We start from the raw sequence: 17325 nt of genomic DNA on the forward strand, positions 1-17325 counted from the left end.
GTCAAACAAAGAACCAACTGGATCATAATGTCAAGAGTTCTTCTGTTGACAAAGAAAGTCAATGATGCTGCAGATTTTCTGACACTTAGTGTGTTGATTGACATGATACTGTTGTTATTTTCCACCATATATTTTGAATTCTCTGGGAAACATAAAAGAGTATGCAAATATTCTCCTTCATGCTTTACAGGATATAGCATTTATCCTCCTAATTCTCCAGCCAAAATCAGCACCTGGATGAAGAGCAGCTGGCTAAAGCTGAACCCAGGGAAATTAATGCCAGTTTGAAAAGGGAAGCTCTTAGAACTTGCCTCTTCAATTCATAATACCTACCCCCAATCCCTTAAAATCCTAGTTATCATTTCTCCCCATTATCAAAGATTTGGCTCTTTTACAGAGCTTTTCAATATATGTAGCAACACTTCCTACTTCACTTTTTTCTAGGGTCCTGTAAAATACACTGTGAATGGAATTGCCCAGTTTCTTAAGGAGTATTTTCTCTGAGCATATGCATACATATCTCAGTGTACATATATATACATCAGTGACCATGACATCTTGCATTAACATTAATGAAACTTATTTACATTGGAAAGAAAACTAATTTTTTTTTACATTGCCATCTAAACTGTCACTGTCCTGTGTGTCCAATTTCCCCTTCAGATTATCACTTGTATTACCGTTGTTTTAACTTAGATCATATCTTCCTGTTCTTAAGTTCTTTTTTGCTTAATTAAATCCCATACAGTTTACTGATTCAGTTCCCTTTTATACAGTGACAATTTCATACCTCAGCTTAAAAGCATGCAGCTCTGATGAAGAAGACCGTGTATTTGGCCTTTCTCTTTAGTCTTTTCAGGAATGTAATTTATGTGAGGTAACTTCCCTTGTTTCTCCTCGATACTGTGGTCAGCCTCACAGCTTTTCATGCTACCCTAAAACAGTTTTACCACCTGGAAAATAATAACCCTGCAATTCAGTCTAGCAATGATGACATAACATATCTACCTTGATTAACTAATAGAAAGCTCACAGTCACTGCAGTTTCTGGGTGTTTAGTAGTAATAGAAGCATACCTCAAAGGCCTTTCCTTACTTAGTATTTCTCCATCTATCTTGGAAGACTTTCTGTTCCTTACATTTGTTCTCTTTAGCATAATTAAAAAAATACAACTAGCAAATCAATTTAACATATGTAAAAATACTAGGTGTGTTAATGAAGCTGTTTTCCTTATGTGCCTGAGAAAACTTAAACATTACAGTGCTCTTTGTACCACTATGTAGAAAGCACAAACATGGAGATAAGGGATCCCTGGTAATAAAATTCCTAGACTGGACACAACTTTGTGATTTTGTATATAAATCTTAATTTCTAACTACTAAAACTAATGGCATAATAGTTGCTTGCTTTTAATGGACATAATAATTGAAAGTTAAGAATGGAACAGGGATCCAGCACAGGAACAAAGTTACACCAGGAGAGTTGTAGAGAAAAAGTAGGTACAAGGGACGTAATAAGATCTTTTTATATGCTCTTTCTTCAGATTTTCTGTAGAAATTGATCTGTATTGATGCAACAAATAATATGTCACAGCAGAGAAGGACCAATAATGTGAAACTCCTGAAGTTGGAGTCTGAGCTACACACAGTAAGTATTTTCTCAGAGACTAGCTTAGTATGTACTAACTGTAATTTGTATTTGTGGATTGATTGCTCTCACTGATGGCAGTGTTTTAGATGTTCTCCTGAAACACGTTATTTTGCTCATTTCCAGTGAAAGAAATCCAGTCTGTGGCTCCAAGACAACAAAACAAACCCAAGTGCAGAAAGAGGGGGTGATTTTAGCCTCATAAGTATAATCCTGTTGCAAACTAAAATGCTAATCTAGATATAAGACTGTCCAGAGATGTTTTGGAATACTTAATCTTGGCATTAATGAAAACTTGATTGGACAAGTTTCTGATCGATGCGATCTAAGTTGGCTCTGATTTGAGAAGAGGTTTGGAACAGCTGACCTCCAGAGATCCCTTTGAATCTGAATTATTCTATGATTTTGCATATCCTTGATAGTTGAAAGATAGTGCTACCATGTCACAACCAGCTTTTACCCATTCAGCTATGCCAATATTCACAGTTTTTTTAACTCAAATTTGTTAAAAATTGTTCTCATTTTCCACTCAGACACCACTGAGAAAAAGTGGAAAGGATCTTCAGACTAGCTTAGTTAAGAAAACTGATAAAAGCTCTTTTAAGCAACTGGACCAATTAATTCAAGTATACAATTGGAGATATTTAGTAAAGTGTGGAGACAAAATTGTGAGCAGCAAAAAAAGCTTGAAGATGGAACTAAAAGTAGAGAGCAGAGCATTACTTACTCTTACTTACTCTTCAGTAAGTAATTTTAACTTCCTTGAAGTTCGTATGATTTTGCATCATAGTACTGTAAAATGGCTAGCTATGAGCTTCACTACTTTGTAGAAACCCAAGAAAATCTTACTGTAATTTCAGGCAATGAAGGAAATGACTCAGTATGTATTTGTATATGTTTGTATAAACCTGCAAGTATTGGTGTGGCTGTATGTATGGGATAAGGGATAATTTATCATTATAAATCCTTTGTTTTTCCTCTGAGAGAAAATAGAAATTACTAAACAATGGCGTCATACTGTAGGATAAAGTGGAACGCAGCAATCTGAGTATCTTGCAGAGACTAGGTAGTCAGTAATTATGGACCTGTTTGACATCAGAGAACAGACAGCCAACCATGCAGACTAGAGAGCTTGTTCTGACCTTCCACTTTTTGGACCCCAGGGAGGTCAGTATTTTTTTTTCTTTTTTATTTTTTTCTTTCAACCATTGATTTCTTCTTTTATTTATTTATTTGCTCCCCCCCCACCTCCCCTCCCCTAGACAGATACATATCACAACTACCGGTAATTGTCCATGATTCCCTGTATCATATTCCCTAGGGAGCCCTCTGTAAGGGAAAACAAATGATTTTGACTTTTGAGGTGTAGATTTGCCCTTAAATTATCTCTTTTATCATCTTAGACTACAGCATCAATAACAAAATCAAAAGGTAGGGATGAAAAAAAAGCTCAAAAATACCTAGCATCATATGAAGCTAGGAAGAACAAATTTGTCTCTTAGGTATCCATTAGGAATTTCTCTTGGCAACATTTTTTATATTTCACTTCCACACTGCTGAAGGAAATGTATAAGCAATAAAACTGATGAAAAAAATTTGTTGTAAATCTCATTCAGTTCACATTTTCAGATCTCCTTGGTGAACTGGAAGCACGTCACCAGTTTAGAAACTATCTATCTCCTTTTCTCCTGCCCTGTCCTTTCTTTGTTCCATGCCCCATTCTCAGAAGCAGCTTAACTAAAGATGCTCCATTGAAGAAAGAAGTCAAAAGCAGGATATAGGAGTTAGCACTACTGTCCAGTTCTTCTCACCTGATACAGTGATGTGCTTACAGTCAAATGGGACTGGAAATGGCAAGCAGCCTTGTTCAAAGATAATTTTTACTTAAAGAAAAGGCTGAAGGGCTGGGTTTTGTCTTAGTAAGAAGAGTAGGAGTTGTGGAATGGGAAGAGAGCAGTGCCAAAAACTGGACGACATTCAGTGTTATCACCTGAAGTCTCAACTTATGAGAAAGTGAGAAATGCTGCTTTCTGCTTCTGCATAAGACAGTTATCCTGTGTGTCCTAGGACACAACTAGTGGGAAATTTCTGTCTGAACAGGAAACATACAAAGCAGCAGCAAGAGATTAAAAGCAAGTAATCTTCCTTCTTCTCAATCTATTCATCATTTTCCCACGTGCCATTTTGAGTAGTGCCAGAAAGACCATGGAACATGGAAGCAATGGTAAGAGTAAAGAGGATTCATCATCCCTTTGGTAAAATACAAATGGAAAAACTACTTGTTATCTTATATCCCACAGAAATATCTGGCTGCTCAGGTCTGAATTCTCTAAACACACAGTATCTTTAAACACTAACTCTGTGATACTAGAGAATGGATCTTTCCTTTGGTGAGTTCATACTGAGGTTTCCCTGGCAGATTGTTGAAAGAAATAAACCTCACTCTTAAGAAATATTAACTACCATGGGGAAATAGCTTAGAAATATTTTTGGTCAGTGCTAACGTGGATAAATGGAGGAGAAAAGTTGAAGAGTGCATGAAGAGGACAGGTTCAACAAGTTTCAGAGTTTGTTGCAGGAGGAAAAACAGAGGAAAAGAACTGCTAGCATAGCTCCGTTGCTCTTTTATCTTTCTCTCCTTTTCTTCTATTATTTAATTAATGACAAATTGTATAGATCACAAACAGTTTCTCCCACTTAACTGCCAACATTTTTGTTTTTATTTTAAATATTCATAAATGTATTCAATGCTCATGTATGTGGGATATGAATAACATTAGCTAGAGCCAGACAAAGCTTAGGCAGGCATTGTACAAGATTTTTTACCTGGCTCTGCTAGAGCAACTAAATATTTATCTTTAATACTCCTACTTATATTCGAAGCACAAGTTCCCTTTGTTTTGCAAACATCACAAAAGCTGCATTGGTCTTTAAAAATGTTTAAAAAAACGATAATTAACTGACATGCTAATACCATGCTTAAGGCCAGGCCAACAAAGGCCAATGGGTATTTGCTGAATGATGGGTGAATGCCTGGGGCCAGGCCAAGCTACTTGGTAGGGCAGAGCCACCACCATGATGGATCAGGGGACAGTGGCAAGATGAGCTGGACTGGCCTGCATGCGACCCATAGGCTGTGGGTTGGACACGATTGCTCTGAAGTCTGAGAGCAAACCAAGGATCGGAGACCAGTATCACACCATTAACAATATTTAGTCTTTGCAATAGGAAAGATTAGAGCCTTCAGTCAGCTACAAAGACATAGAATGGGAATTGGAATCAAATGGCTGGTAACGAGAGGGAAAAAGGATGAAATAAGACAGGGAGTGTGAAAGAAAGTAATAATGAAACTAAAATAACTTTGCATTCAATAAGAATCTATCTGCCTCACACTTGGCAACTATTTATGTATCTCCTTGCATTTGTTTAATTTATTAATGATTAAAAAAGAAAAGTAGGAAGTATACAGTATTGTACATGCTTCATAGCCAAGTCAATCTCTGTACTTGTAAAGTAAAAGCATCAAGCCCTAAACAGTGTCTGAATCAAAAGCTGAACACCTGGCTCTCATTTCTTCTGAGTTTATAACTGAAAGCAAAGTCTTGACTTTTACTGCTAAAAATTCTGTGACTTGTCCCAGCAGGTTATAACAACTGTCTCCCATCCTGACCAGCCCTACAGCACCTGAGTTAAGAAAGCACACTGAAAAGGTCCATATAACAGGCCTTCTTCCCCTAGGTGTCTCCCCCTCCTGGCTACTAAGCTCAATGCCAACATTTTAAACAATGAAAAAATAAACATAAAGTAGAAAATATGACAGCAACAAAACTGCTGAGCTGCTTCCATCCACCCACACACACATAGTGATAAAACCAAAATATGACAGAAATATTTAGTCTTGGCAGGGCAATGCAGCTTTCTCATCCTGAAGTACTACATTTCCACAAAGCATTTTCCCTGTTACTCTCCCACTGCCCCTTTGAGCTTCCCCATAAATCATAGTACTGAGGTGCTGCCATTTCTTTGTGTGGTATGATGCTGGCTGTTCCCAGGCAGAAAGCAGCTACCAGCAGGGAGAAGGGGGCAGATCACTGTCTGGATCTGTAGCTCTGAAGGAAATAAGCAGAGTTGAACTGCAAAAATTCCTAGAGAGTAATTATGAGATATTCTCTGGGAATATAAGGTGAGGGAAAAATCTTTTTTTTTTTCCTCCTAAAAAAATAAAAGAAGCCCAAGTGAAACTCAGCACTGACTTCAGTGTTTCGGAAGAGGATGAAGCATCCCAGGCTGCCCACAGACCCAGTGTCTCCTCCAAGGCTCTCTGCCATACAGCTGGGTGCTTGGCAGTGCCCTGCAAGTCTCTGTCATCTGCAGCAGGCACTGGGAAGTGCTGGGAGCCCTGAGGCGAGCTGGGTCTCCTGGGGCTGCCAGGCAAGCTGTTGGGGAGGTGGGTGAACTGGCAGCAGTCCTGCCGGGTTGCTGTCAGAAAATACAGCAAAATCTGCATCTTTCCAGAGAACATTTGAATTTCATCAAAGCAGCACTTTCCAGCTCAATAATTTTTCTACCTTGAAATTTCTCTCTCTGTTAGTGTCATTATTGCTGTTGGTTCTTCTTCCTTGTAACTGGTCAGCTTTGCCTTTTCTTTGATGTTTCCATCCTCTTATTGAGGGACATTGTGCAGGAAGGACAACAAGGAAGTATGCACAGCTACATGCCATACCAAAGGGAAAATCCTTCCTCTTCCTCCTCCCCTCACAAGTCATCCTGCTCAAGCACTGACTTTAAACTCCGAATAAGCATATACATACAAACAGTCAAACAAAAAGTTAGAGGAAAATGGGTTAAGGTGTCTGAATACTCCTAAATAAATTTTATCACAAATTTTTCTCAACATAGACATTACTACTCTTGTTAAGCATTCTGTGCATAAGGCTGACCAGAGCCATGATAATCATTCTCAGTTTTAGCAAAAGTATGCTTATATAAATATAGATCTGTAAGTATGTAAATACATATAAATATATCAGAAAATAGGGAAAACTACTGATGTGTGATTTGAAAGGTAGAAAAAATATTTTTTCAATGCAGTTGAAGTAATGTAAAAAATATGTTACTTGGAATAAAAAAGAGCATTCATACAAAGAAGTAAGTGATAGCTCCTTATTACTTGCATACTGACTCACTTATAAAAAGACATCATTCATTTGTGGCATTCCCTGCTACAGGATATTATTGTGGCACATACTGATTTCTAAGGGATTCTTTCTACAAAGGGTATCATTGGACTAAAAGTACAAATAGCGATATTCATGCTTATGTCAAACTGACTCTTACTTGAATTAATGAATACATTTCAGATTCTTATAGAAAAAGAGGAAGACAATTGGGGAGAGAGGAAATTCTGAATTTCATAACTCTGGTATTAACACTGACTCCTTCCACAGCCTTTGGCAAGATACTTGAATTTTGCATGTCATGGAAATAATGTTTAACTGTCACTTTTGGCTCTTCTACTGATTAATTTTCTACTTAATTTTCTAATGCTTTGATAATGAAATCTAGACATAAACATCCACTGCATTACAACAATTTTAGATTTCATTTCATTTCATTTCATTTCAGATACTGACCACCATTGAGGCACAGAAAATTGTATATCTTCTTTAGAGAAGTTACAGAATGCTAATCTACGGAGCAGTTTTCAGATCCTCTCCTTCCTCAGTATTTGCTTACAGTTAACTTCCATTATAGTTGCTTTTGCAATAACAATACAGATATAGCTCTTGAAATTATTAGCGTGATGGAATATGATGCAGATGTAGTTATACCACAAAGAATTAGCTTCAGCAGTGACAAATTATACTGCTTGGGAACACATATAAAATTTAAAGGCATGTTTTTGCCCATTAAAGATTTGATACAATCTTGAAGTTTGATCATCTTGAAAACCTAGCTTTATGTCTCCATTTATTATTTAATAATAAATTCCCCTCCAAATTGGTCAAATCTTAACAAAAATTAACACAGATTTCCAATCAGGACAAAAGAAGTTGTTATCTGAGGTCAGATCCTAATGTCACTGGAGCCACTCTTCCTCACCATTCTGTGTGCTGGTATCATCAGAACCTGTGCCTGTTCAAGTTGTTCAAGTTGTGAGGCACTCAGGGAGTACAAGGGACTGGTCCATTGTGATTGGTGAAGTTAGATCTTTCTGCTTAGGTAATTAATGGCTGCCCTCTGAACGAGGCTGGGCAATAAGCAAGAGAGGAAAACTCAGGTACAGAGTGGGCCATAATCCACTTTTATTCTACACTCCCACACTGATCTGTTCGCAGTTTTCCTCTGTATTTTATTACTTTTCTGGACTGTTCCATCACAGCACGAACGCTGAGTTTATCTCTCATGTCAGATTATCTTGTTATAGACAGTCTGGTTATTGAATGTCCTCGACAAAGAACAATCTTGTTAATAGCTTGCCTGCTCAAAGACGTGTCACTTCAAATCCATCTTCTATCTGGATCTCAACTACGTGTAAATGCTCTCATCTGCAGCATCCCTTCCTCCTTCCCCCTTCCTGATGATAGGTGTTCTGCTTTGGAGTCAAATGTCTCACAAAAGACTTACTCAGCTAGTGGAATTTATTTCACATAAAAACAGTTATACAGAAATTTTATCTAAATGATCATCATCTTTCTTTCTATAAACCTTATAGTTGCCATTTTTGCAGTTTTCCTTGAACACTGTAATCCATTAAACTTTGACTGAAGTGAAAACATGGATCAAAAATATTTTCTACAGATCCACATGCAGGGAAAATCATGTGCATGTATCTTCTCTAAAGCATTATCTGACATGGGGAGGCTTGTTTATGTAGCTCAAATTCCATGAAAACTTCAGGCGTATGCTAGTCTTTTTGTGTTCCCAGGCATAGAGGGGAAAATAATATGATTTATAAATACCCTCTGCCTCTTAGCGCTCAAAGACAGTGCGGGATGTTAGGGAGTTTTAATGTTTGTGCATGATCCTATATGATTCTGAGACTGTTCTTCAACATTTCTGGTGAGACAAAAACATCACCAGCATTACCAGGAGCTCCTAAGCTGAGTAATATCCCAATGAGTCTCTGTCAGATAGTTTTTCTTTTGGGAATTCTCTTTGCAGGTTCTTTCTCATGAAGAAACAATGAATGATCATATCTTTCATCAGAAGTTAGATAAAATACAAATAATAATTTGACCTAATAATAATAAATGACACAGAGCTTCTTTTTTTCTTTCCTACTGCCCCCTTCCCCCCACCATGTTATAGCAGAGGGAAAATATAAATTGAACAGGAAAATAAAATATATAATTTGTAATAAATATGATTATGAATCCTACATTTTGAATCAAAAATTTTTAAACTTTTTGGGAAGGTCTCATGTTTAACTTCAGTGATTCCTGTGAACAGTTCACTTCATGTCTTACAGAGTGCATCATGAGCGGGGGGAAGAGGCAGGAGATGTAATCTCAAGACTTAAGACAGCTTTGCATTTGAGAATGTGACTTACAGTCATTGGCACATCATCAAGAGGAGGTCCTGGCACACAGCAGAGGTAACAAATACATCCTCTAAAGAAAAAGAGTATCAGCTGCTGCACAATGCACAAACCTCTGCAGAGAGACAGATGGAGGGTAAGTGCAATAGCCAAGTAGAGGAAATGGCAAGGAAAAGTTATATTGAAGAGTTATAAGTAAGGAACATGGCTGAACAGCTTTGTTGAGACCAGGCAGAGCAGTTGAACAATGCAGGAAACCTTGTTCAAGATGAGATTAAATGGCTATTACAAAAGAAAAAAAAAGAGATTGAAAATTATTCTGCATAAAAAGAGAGTGACAGCAAATAAGCTGTTGGCTTTTCAAGGCCCAGTATAAATAAAATCTGATCTATTTAAAAAAACAACTTTTGCCTTGGTAACTGTGCCTATTTCCTTGATTAGAGGAATGACAAGTATTTTAAATATTATTTTATATATGCCTGCAAGTTCTATCAAAGGTACAACCTTAAGCCAATAGATGCAAATTTATCCTAGATAGAAATACTTCTCTTTCTATGGTGATACTGTGTTTTCTTCCAGCCAGAATTCTGAAAGAGACCTACTCTTCTAAAGCAATGTTTAAGCCACTGCTACAACTGAATAGCTTGGGCTGTTGTGAATAAAACCTTTTTCAGAAGCAGTATCTGTTGCATTTTTAGTATGATTCATAAATTCAGCACTCTTGCCTTTCAACATGCTTTTCAATAAGGGCTAACTAGATGGTGTTTCTTTATGCTGAGATGTCATCAATAGATCACAGTATGGACAGTGAATAAATGATTGAAGAGGTATGAAACCAAGCATTGATGTTTAGTATTTTCCAAAGACAAGCCTTTGAGTACACTGTCCTTGGGTTAACATGTATCTCATTTCCCCATAAAATAGAAATATGAAAGATAGCTATTCCCACTCTATCTACCATGGTATCACCTACTATAATGGGAATAGATAAGTGAGATGTGGATACACTGGTATGTAGTTCAGTGAGCACTTTAAACTGGTGTAAACTGAGACCACTGTGAAAATAAACAGCTTCTCCTCTGACCCTGTCTCTAGCTGACCTGCAATCTACTTCCTTTGGCCAGTCTGTGGACATTTGTGACCACTGCTGAACATGACCAGGGAGGTGTTCCGAGTGAAAATTAAGCAGGTAATGAATAGCATTGTGACTGACAACTGTTATTTTTGCTATTACTGCTGCATTATTGATATTTTAAATAAAAACTAGTGTGATTCATGTCATTTTTGCAATTCTGTTCTCTCTAGGACTGCAGAATATCCATGGAAAAATCTACATTGTGAAGGCTCATCAATAAGGATCAACAGGAGGACAGGGCTGCTTTTTGTAATAACCTAAACTGGCTCAAGAGGTTCATGAATCTGTTGGCTCATATGGCCTCCAATGAAAGTATGACTCCTGTCTTCTCAGAAATAAATTCTAAACATGGAATTCTGTAATGAACATCAGAGGAAATAAAACATCCCACTTCTGAATACATGTTTGTCAAATAAGATTTTGGCTGCAGTATTCAGTAATTATCAAGTAACTCTTAGTTTTGTTCTGAGAACTGGTAAATAAGGGATTTATTGACATATAAAGTTTTTCATTTGTTGAAAAAACGCAGCAGGAGAATGTCTGCAGGTGTCTGTGGAAGCATTAGGATTAAGAAGTAAGACAGGTCATTCATGACTACTTAGCATAGCTTAGCCAAATAGATGTGTAAAAGAAATAAAATATTCTCACTGTAATGCAGTGGATTGCCAACTTCTATTTCTTCTGAGAGTTTATCATTTATTGTTTCATAGATTTTTAAACAAAGTACTGTGATTTACCAAATATCAACTGGAAATATGCTAACAAAACTGGTCTATAAAATCTGGTCTAATCGTTACTTCAGACTAGACTAGATTTTTTTGACAGTAACCTCTTATTGGTGTTGTTTTTTTTTTTTATTAATCTCAACTTGGAATAATGCATAGAACGCCTCATATGTATGAAGAAATAGTAATATATAAGGAGCAAAATAATGTAACCAAGCATTTCCAATTAGTTACTTTCTTTAAAATAGTAGTTTATTTTAGTCAAATATTAAGTCAGTCTGAACTCTGTCTAGGTCTGTGTGCATGCTAACTGCTACTGAAAAAGGGATTTTGTAAGTGACATCTTACTCAAGAAATATGCCCTTATACTTACAATAATATGGCTTTGCTTTTCTGCACTTTTTACTGCAAGAGAGAGCATGTTAACATTCTCTCTTATGCTATGATCAATAAACTAATTAGCTGGATCTGGAACCATTAATATGATTATACGCCCACCAGCTATGTAACTTGACTTTCAGATTTCCTTTGCAACGCTGACAGCTAAAAAAATATTTGTTTTATTTACAAAGTACCTACTTGAGAGAGAAGTCACTGAGACGCAGCAAACATGAAATGTCATGATATCTTTATAGTCACTTTTCAGAATATATTTTGTGTTGTACAAAAGATCTGTATTTGCCATATTGCATCCACATCATATTAATCAGCTGAGCCAGTTCCATTATGTCTTCCCTTCCATATTTCAAACACCTTAGCAACACAGAACAGATTTATGAATCTTGAAAGTAGTAAAAAGGGGGAAAAAAAGCACAAAACAAACAGAAAACCCCACCAGAACCAAACAATCTATGTTTACAGTTCCTAAAATGGAAAGATCTGCAGGTACTCATATAAAAAAAATAAAATTAGAAGTTACTGTTCTGGAAAAAAAAAAAAAGACAAAAAAAAAGAGCTTGAAAAACGCCATGGTTTAAGGCTTTACAGAACATATCATTGTACTCAGTGTAGGAGGTGAAGACAAGAGGCAATTTATTCTGCAGCTGGTTTAGAAATAAACACAGCAACAGCAGATAAGGAGTGAAAGAGGGATAAATCCTCCTGTAGCAAACTTGATGGACAGACAGGCTGCCATTAACAATGCTGTTGCCTTTGTAAGTACAGAGTGATGTGGAGATACCCTGGCATTTATACTGTAGACATGGTCCTTAAAGATTTTACACCTCCAATTCCTTAGAATTATCAGCTATCTCCAGCCTGTCACTCATCCTGGCAATCTTAGATTTCTCACTCGCAGGCCAGGCAGATTATTGACAAAGCAATCCAGGGTGATATAATACACCCTGATAAACAACAGTGAGGGGGATTGTGTTTACCACTTTCACTGCACCAATTCGGCTAAATTAATTCTTAACGCCGAAAGTAAACTTTCTCTTGATAAGCATTCTCTTCCTTTATGCTGTTGTTTTGCTGCACCACCCAGGTTCCAAGTAAAGCAGCAGTGCATTTTGATGCATCTCATTTAACCTGCTTGCCACTAATAGCAGCAAGAAGAAAGATTTTCATACAAGAGCAAGTTAGCCAACAGCTATAAATACCAAACATGGGCATACGACACTTTTAGGCTTAAATAGGGAAAAAAAGCAGGAACATTTCAAATTCTGGCTTATTTCTCTGTCCTCAACTTGCCTACCCCTACTGAGACGTATTACACAGAGTGCCAACTGCAAGATCACATATCATTGTGAGACATATCACTGGTGGAAACATACAAAATAATATTGGCTGTTAGGTGTCTTTGTTTATTTTTAATTTTTCACCTTGCTTTTACCTAGGGGCAGTTTTTAGCTTTCAATTCATAAACTCATAGCTGAAAGTAGAAAAAAAGAAAAGTTTTAAAGATCTGGCAGACCCTTGTCACTTTGGCAGTCTTTTACACTGTTAAAGTGCTGAACTGGTTGTTCAGACTATTTTCAAAAAATAATTATTTTATGCATTCCAGATGAAACATTCACTAGTTTAATGCCCAGTGCTTCACCTATAATTCATACAGTGTGTGATGTCATAAATGTGTGAGAAATATCATATTTCCTTAGTTACAATTATTTATAAATTTGTTCTGTGTCAGCTTCATCAGACATACCAATGTTAATCCAGAAGTAATTTGTGTGCTGGGAGTTAAGTCATTTGCATGAGATGATGTTAATTGTAAAACAAAAGTCAAAATCCGAATTCTGACAGTCTTCAAAAGATGAAAGTGTTAGACAGGATTGTTATTCATCTTGGATTTGGGAAAACAAACAATACAAAACCAAACCAAGCCAAACCAAACCAAACCAACAACAACAAAAAAAAACCCAACCAACTAAACAAAACTCTTATCTGGTGGTAAAATCTCTCTGGGCATGGAAGTCCTCTGACCAAATTTCCATTCAGGCTAACCTTCAGAATCCATAAATTTAAGTCAGCAAAATTGTTCAAAATTATAATTTCTTGTGTATAAAAAGCATGGTAGTGGGTTAGAAATTGGGTTGCTTAAAGTTTATTATTATTAATTATTATTATTCTTATTATTGCTGTTGTTGTTTTTATTATTATTATTATTGCTAATACTATTAATATGATTATTACTATTATTCCTGGCCAATGTAAGAGGGAAAATTTTCCACATTTTCCTTTATTTTAAATACTAATTTATTGGCTCACTGTAGCTTGCCACTGGATATTATTATCTCCAATAATCTTACTTTGCTGATAACCTTTTAATATGACTACAATTAAAAAAATATAAAAAATGCACATGCTAAAGCCACTGTAAGTCATTGCTACATAGACTCGTAAGATGATTCTGAAGACCAGATGTGGCTTACTATAACTACTTTATCAGAGATAATGATGGTTTTAATTGGTACACTAGTACACACCTTCATTGGGTGCAATATAAGAGGTTGAAAGATATCACATTACTTATATCTTTTGACATGTAAGAACGAGCTATTCCACTGTTGGCCTATATATTTGTGGAAAACTGGGGCCGAATTACCCAAAGAGGCATAGCTTACCTGTGGAGCTTCCCAGATTAGCCAGGCAGATCTGAAAACTCTCCCCAGTCTTATTAGTCACGCTTGGTCATATTAATTAAGTAGTCAGAAAAAATAAAATTCATGAACGTGTTACGGTGTGACACTATTGCTGAAGAATTATCATTTGATGACTCCTATCTAATCTGACTTAAATGCTAATCTTTGCAGGCCAGCGCATTTGTGGCAAGTGAGTCTGCATGGCTTTAAAATTCAGTATTAATATTTAGGGACAGATGAAGATATAAACAATTTGGAAGTGGAACGTTTCAAATTTTTGTTTATATTCTGTGAACTGAAGGCAAGGGAGCATTAATATGGTATCATAGAATGCACTACGTCAAAACATGTACTTTTAAAAATACACTTGATGACATTACCATTATGGTCAACATGAAGAGGTTTAGGTCTTTAAAACTTCTGCCTCTGTGAAAGCAGAGAATACTATGGGTTCTGAGCTCTGAACACTCTGCAGGGACAAAGGGCAAATATTCTTGGATGAAAAAATCCATGCAAATTGCAACAAAGGAAGAATAACCATGGCTATACTGTGGATGCTGACAGAAAGCAAAACTGCCTGAATTATAACAATCATGATTTGTAATTTTAATTATTTATAAGGAGATGACAGCTGAGTTCCCAAAAATCTTTCTATTAAGAATTCTCAGTATAAATCTCTCTGATATACTGTAATGCTACTTCATCTCTGCTGCCAACTGCGCTGGAACGCATAAAGCCCCTCATTAGTTCACGCCTCCGCTTACACGGATTGCCTTAACAAAGGGATCTAGTGTGTGCTAATGACTCTTAGAATTAAGATATGACTATGGCAAAACAATAAATACCTCCTTCTTATTAAAATGATTTGGTAACAACACTGCAGAGCTGCTTTGTATTTGCTGTTCTCTACACTCATTTTGGTTCAGACAGAAAACTGAGGATGCACTCCAGAGAAACACATAATAGGGTCAGATGGAAAATCTTGTCTTGTTTCAGGTATGAATTCAATCCATCCTTTCTTGTGTGTGAGACAATATACACAGAAGGAAATGCTGCTGACATGTTTTAACTTCACTGACACCAAGGATGTTTTCAGCTGATGCTTTTAATCTTCATCTGAAATACTGTATATAGGATTAGAGAAGACGGCCATACAACCAGTTTTTATTTACCCATTTAACCTCTGCTTTTCATCTGGCACTCACTTAGCACCACTGCTCAAAATTCTTTTGATAATTTTGTCAGTTAATTCACATCTAGCAAAGTGCAGAAAAAATGTGCTAGATGTAAGGTTGTCACCTTTTTTATTACTGAGCTGAACTCCTGGGGGGGTCTGTAGATTTTACAGGGAAAAGGGTGGGGGAAGGGGTTGAAAACTCTGGAAAAGAATACTGGTCTTGTAGTTAAAAACCAGGAGAACTGGAGTTCACCTGTCACAAGTAGGTACTTTGGTTCAAAACTATTCCCTAGAGCCATGCTTTGCTATTGAGCATAAGTCAGAACAATGTGTCAAGACTTGGAGCACAGCTCTTCAATGTCTAACACAACTATTAGAGAAAGAGCTAAAAAAAAATCAGTTGTCAGCATAATTTGAGTTTAAAATGATTTTAAAGGAATATTTAATTCCTAATTAGCCTATTCAGTGCATTATAATGTACATTTATATCCAGCAGCAAAGAAACCCAGGATAACCTTTCTATGTAGCATACCTTGTATGCTGAGTAACTGCCCATGGAAAACAACAAGGACAGCTGAATTAGCTATGGCCTTTAACATGCCCAGGCCACATTAGAGAAAGTGCTATAATAAAAAAAGTGGAATTTTTTTTTATGAAGCACTGCACTTCACCAAAATGGACCATTTGTCAAATTCTACTCCAGCTAAAATATATTTCACCTGTAAATAGACCAAGGATTAATGCTAAACTTGAACACTCAATTTTTGGCTCTCCTATAGCCACTGTTTTAATAGTATCAAGGTGCCTCAATGAGTTGGGCATGTACCCTTTGGTTGTTAAGGTACAAAAAATTGTATTACACGCCTGTGTCATGCTGAAGATTTTGCAGACCTGATAAGTAATGCGATTCTGTTCCTCGTCCCACCCTCGTAACCAAACCGCAGCATTACAGCACCATCCATGTCTCTTACTGCATCACAGTGCTAAACTGTAAAAAAGATAACACAAGTACTGTTAGATACTGCTGGAATGTAAATTACATCATTCTTAGAATTTGTGAGTAGTTGGTATGTCTCTGCCACTGGAAAGTATAGAAGTAAAGGGAAGTACACCTTGAGGCTTGTCATCTCAGAACTGGGAAGCACTACTCAGGTCAAGGGCTGAATGTCACTGCCCACGATTTTCACAGCAGCGTTGCCCTGACTGCAGATCTACCAATTACAGATATTTTCAGGACCTCTCTGAACTTTTCCAAGTAGACTCTTAGTGAAGAGACTTAACTGTGAGCCAGAGCCTGAACTGGTCTAAATTGAGACACTGGCACTGAACTTAAGTAGAGTGCAAATTAAATGCTTTAGAAATGCTGGTTCTGAAGGTTCCTGTTGCCATAAAAATTTATATGGCATTAACAGTCACACTTTTTTTTTCTTAACTAGGTATGAAAAAAATATGATACAAGCAAGAACAGACACTGAAGTAGTTATTTTTATAGCATGATTAATTTTTAAGTTAAAATATATTTAAAAAAATAGCTCAGACATAAGTGACTACTATGAAACAAAGTACCACTCTGACAACATTTGAACAGAAAACATAAATGAACCACACTAATTTTGAGACCCTGTAGCATTTTTCTTACTAGTGGGAATAATTCCTGGAAGAAAAGAGGTTTGCCTGTCACCCTATCAAAAGCAGAACATTAATTACTATACTTAAAAAACAAGTTTCAAACATATCACAAGACTGGATGTAATAAAAAATATTACTTTCTACTTTTTAATTCTTATCTGATAATTAAAGATTGGCTCCTGATAAATAAGATAAAAATAAGTATGTGGTTTTGATCTCAGGAATAGTGGAAAGGTATGAAAAGACAGGGTGAATAGGAAAAGAGCCAGCAATCATATCATCCGCCAACCACAATGATGTTACTTCATGAATCCATAAATTTGCAAGTGAAAATTGTACAGCTTTTTCTTGAATTTCACAGCTGTGCGTTTGCAGCTTAAAAATATGTAACT

Source organism: Meleagris gallopavo, chromosome Z (genome assembly GCF_000146605.3).
Source record: "Meleagris gallopavo isolate NT-WF06-2002-E0010 breed Aviagen turkey brand Nicholas breeding stock chromosome Z, Turkey_5.1, whole genome shotgun sequence".
Lineage (NCBI taxonomy): Eukaryota > Metazoa > Chordata > Aves > Galliformes > Phasianidae > Meleagris > Meleagris gallopavo.